This window comes from Aquarana catesbeiana, linkage group LG02, assembly GCF_042186555.1.
Source record: "Aquarana catesbeiana isolate 2022-GZ linkage group LG02, ASM4218655v1, whole genome shotgun sequence".
NCBI lineage: Eukaryota > Metazoa > Chordata > Amphibia > Anura > Ranidae > Aquarana > Aquarana catesbeiana.
In genome coordinates, this window is record NC_133325.1 from 201,923,547 (window position 1) to 201,928,502 (window position 4,956).

The 4,956-nt window shown below is 39.6% G+C and overlaps 1 long non-coding RNA gene across 1 annotated transcript in view; it reads right to left on the bottom strand.

Moving 5' to 3' along the window:
• Positions 1-4,690: 4,690 nt before the first annotated feature.
• Positions 4,691-4,956, bottom strand: part of LOC141127590 (uncharacterized) — a 2,841-nt gene continuing 2,575 nt past the window's right edge. Inside the window, exon 2 of the long non-coding RNA XR_012241568.1 lies at positions 4,691-4,956. This exon is cut by the window's right edge and continues 2,242 nt beyond it. This is a non-coding gene — a long non-coding RNA (uncharacterized lncRNA).

Genomic DNA, 4,956 nt, shown 5'->3' on the forward strand with positions numbered 1-4,956 from the left:
ACAAGCAGGAACTGAAGACAGTTGCAGTAGAGGCCTGGCAGAGCATCACCAGGGATGAAACCCAGCATCTGGTGATGTCTATGCGTTCCAGACTTCAGGCTGTAATTGACTGCAAAGGATTTGCAACCAAATATTAAAAAGTGAAAGTTTGATGGATGATTGTTAATCTGTCCCATTACTTTTGGTCCCTTAAAAAGTGGGAGGCACATATACAAACTGTTGTAATTCCTATACCGTTCACCTGATATGGATGTAAATACCCTCAAATTAAAGCTGAAAGTCTGCAGTTAAAGCACATCTTGTTTTTTCATTTCAAATCTATTGTGGTGGTGTATAGAGCCAAAAAAATGAGAATTGTGTCGATGTCCCAATATTTATGGACCTGACTGTATATGCCTGCATTTCTCAGTTTCGAGGACACCATTGATCCTGACCAAGTCTCCAACTCCCTTTGCAGAAATGCAGCATCAAACTTGCAAGAAACCTCCACGGTGCTTCACCGTTGAGGGCAGACACTTGTACCACTCTCCAGCCCTTCGTAAACAAGCTGCCTCTTACATCAGCCAAATATTTCAGATTTTTATTTACCAGTCCAGAGCACCTGCTGACATTTTTTCTGCCCCTCAGTTCCTATGTTTTCATGCATAGGACATTGGAAATAAGGGTAAACAACTCAACTATGCACAAAAACATGTATATATTCTCCCATCAAATAGGGTACAAGGCCATAGAGTATTATTTAGGCCAGAATCAGAACATTCCAGTTATTCAAAATAACTATCATGGATTTGTTACAGTTTGCCACCACACATAATTATTTTTGGTTTGGGAGCCAGTATTATCTCCAAAACAGGGGAGTTGCAATGAGGGCCAAGTTTGCCCTCAGATTGACCAATCTTTTCACATACGAATGGGCAGAGGATGACATCTATGTCAACCCCAGGCTACGACTGATCTTGTAGAAAAGGTACATCGATGACTTCCGCCTCCTATGGGATGGAGATTTTAGCTCCTTGGAACTTTTTATGGAAGAATTAATTGTGAATGACCAAGTCATATCACTTACTTTCGAGGCGAGTAAACATCAAATACACTTTTTGGACCTTTTCAAAATGGGTATCTTATTACCAGTACTTACTTCAGATCCACTGACAAGAATTTGTTTATTCCTCCGAGCAGATGTTATCAGAAGTCTTGGCTCAAATCAGTTCCCTGTAGCCAATTTCTTTGTTTGAGGCAGAATTGGTCACGTTTACAGGATTTCAACAACCAGGTTGGTGTTCTCAAAGCAAGATTCTTGGATAAAGGTTATGACGAGGAAAGCCACAATGTTACTATTTCTCAAGTACAACAGAGAGGGATACCCTTTTGAGGAATATGGATAAAAATGTGTCAAATATGATTTTTCCTGGTCTAAGGATACTACTTTTTCTGTCCAGAACTATGCTATCCAATTTTTTTTTCAGGAAACATTGGCCAGTCCTTAAAAATTATAAAGTGCTGGGTCCTCTCTTACAAGATAAGCCCCACATTTCTTTCAGGGGGGGTTCCTATTGGAAGGATAAAATTACCCCAAAATGTTGTAGATCCACTGAGACCAGGTTTCTTTTTTAATTATTTTATTTATCAGAAAACAGGCAATTTACCAAAAGTAGGCAAGGCACAATCGACATACATAGGAGGCACACGTCTATGTAATTAAACTGACAGCACTGCCTGAGTCTGCAGAATTGTTTTGAGAGGACATAAAACATTTCAAGTATAAAAGATTTCCAGGAAAATTGCGTATATAAAAAGGGAACTATAAATGGATGAAACCAACTAGAAAGGTAGAAACGAGGAGTAGCATATGTTGTAGAATGATGAAAATTACCTTGCTAGATACCCACAAATGAGGTGCTGCTAAGGATAAAGGGGGGATGTAAACCAGTGGTGGCAATGAAAATAATAGACTAAGAAAAGAGTCAGAGGGGGTGATGAGGTTGAGTAAAGGAAAAAAAAAGTGCGAAGGGGATAATCTTATGGAAAAGATGGGGGGGAGAATGAGGAAGAAAAGGGGTCAGAAAAGGGGGAGAGGTACCCTCTCCTGAGGAGGAGGCAAATGGGGACAAAGATCATGGAGAAGTTAGTTTATTGAGAAAGGCATCAGTAAATACAAAATACTGCCTGGGTCTCCACTTCTTGCAGAATGTCTCCTCCATATTGCACATTGTGGCTGTGAGGTCCTCCATATCCCATTTGCATTAGAGAACCATAGAGATTTTGAAGGAAGGATTGACATCTCTCCAATAGAGCAGAATACAGGCTTTCCCAGCATTTAGGAACTGAATGGTAAGAGGCTTTGTATTTCTTGACAGGTCTCTCCTACAGGTGCAGCAGGCAGGCTGCTGGGTTATCGTGTAAGTCAACCGCAGTGAGTTTTAATTATGCCGGTAACCTCTTGACAGAACAACTGAGTTTTTGGGTATTGCCAGAAAATGTGAATCATGGAATCACTCTCCACACCAAAGACCAACATGAGCTGGGGACCTGGGAGAAGATACAGTGGAGCATGGTGGGGACCCTATACCTTCTGATGAGGATCTTGTAGTTGGTTTCTTGTACCCTGGTGGCAATGTAAGATTTTTGGGTGAAATGAAGAATCCTCTCTCTCAGTTTAGCTGTGACCTGCGTGCTCAAATCATATTCCCATTTTGAAAGGAAGGGTGGGATGTAGTCTGCTGCTGGGCATACCAGGCAGGCATAAATAAAAGAAAGGCAATGGTGAACCCGTTCCCCTCAATGGCACAAAGTCTCAAATGCAGTAAGTGGGTGGGTAATACCTGAGGATTGAAGCAGTTTACAGAGAAAGTGACACAGCTGGAAACCACCCCAAAAGTCTAGAGGAGGGTCTACCAGGTGCGTGAGATTCAGAGATCAGTGCACCATCAGAAGTTAGAAAATCTGTCAAGTGTGTATAACCGCTAAATTTAAGGTGGTGAAACTGCATATTATGAAGTACTGCGGTAAATTTAGGGTTGTCAAAAATGGGAACCATGGGTGAAGAGTCGGCTACAGCTACAGAAGGCTTCCCAAGTAACTTGGAGAATGTTGCCAAGAAACTAAGTTTTTTTTTATATTTGCCATGTAAAAAATGTGCTGTACGTCAGTTTAACCATCTGAGCAATAAGGTTACCTCGAATCCACTGTGACCTTCAAATCATATTTAATCAAATCATTTATTACCTGTGCTACACACAATCTAGTGCATCTATTGCAGTGCCCTTGCAGCCTGCAATATGCTGGAAGGACTACTCATGCCACATGTTCAACTGCACGAGCATGTTGTAAACCTCAAGAGATATTTTAGGGGACATAGTGTTTCATAACATTATGCACACATCCATATTAAAGATCCTACTGGAACCCGCTTTATGGGGATTGGGGTACCACATTGAATATCTCCTTTCTTGGAGCTACTCCTCCAAACTGGAAACAAAATGAATATATGATTTAGGTGTGTTCTTTCCTTTTGGATTGAATACTGAATGAGATGTCAACTCATTCATCAATAACAGTTGATCCCATTCATATGTTCTTTGGCTTTTTTTTGTCTTGTGCCGACCTCTCACCTTTTTTCCATTTCCCTAGCAGTTTCTGAGGTTTACTTGGTATGAATTCCCCCCCCCGCCCTAAAATATAATGGAGTAAAAGACACAGTGACCCACTGTGGTTTCCAAACCCCTGAGCATGTGAGCTCTGATGAAACGCATACAGAAGAGCCAGAAGCCACGTCACCACACATGTACACGATAGTTGATGGAATACTGGGATATGTAGTTTGGTGCCGATCACTGCTTCTTTCATGTGAGGGTTTTTACCCGATTTAATAAAACTTTTATTTGTGGATTTTACAATATTGGAGCGTGACTTTTTTCCCCCCTCTTTTCCCCCACTCCACGAGTGTTCAGACATCACCGCTGCTCCGTGCCTAGCCTGTTTCCATTTTTAGCCTAATTTTATCGTTTTTGTTGTAGGTACAACTTTTAATAAACTCCTGTGTGCTTTTAAAATAATGAAAATAATTCCTCTTTCATTTGATGAATGTGTGACTGGATTCTGAAGTTTCCTTGACTGATAACTGTGGGGTATACATCTGTGGAATCCAATTAAGCATGCTATGTAGTGGATGCGGTTGAGCCCATAGTGAGGGGTGAAAGCTCACTAATGCATATATAAACACTGGAGGGTCTAAAAATCTGGTAAACAGATATACTGACCCTATCTATTCTGTGGAGAGCACCGGGTGTCTTCACAAATGGAGCATTGGATCAGCACACTTTTAAGTTCACTTTATGGATGTGGAATTGGGACACTTGGACTATTAATTTTTATTTTTTCCTTTTTTCACATTTTCATCTTTATTGCATTGGATATTAGATTTTTTTTTTTGCACTTTAATTATTAAGGGCATGGTTTGACAGTGCTACACGTTTTTGATTTACATTTTTTGTTATGAAGTTTACATTGTTGTGAGAGCTGCTGTCAGTCACGGATCATCCGTGTCATTTACATAATTTTATTTACTTTATATGCACTTAGCGCAATATCGCTTGTTTACTATATGTGTTATAGCATATCTTCCTCTCCATACAGGATAAATATTTTCTTTATTCTTGTGGGGAGAAGCTTACAGAAATCATCCATCATCAATGTTAACAATAAGTGTTTTATTAGTATGTACAGTTGTGCAAATGTGTACACAAAAACGTAACAGCAGTTACTTTGCACATATCAGTGTCCTATAGAAACAGTTATCAGTGTTATTCTGAAAAAGTTACTACTAGACATTAGCCAAATTATAATTTTAAGATTTTTTTTTTCCATATTTGTTTAATAACAGTTGCATATGACAAATATATATTTGTTTGCACATTCAAAAACATTGTATACGCATAGCTGGTTTAACACGAGTGC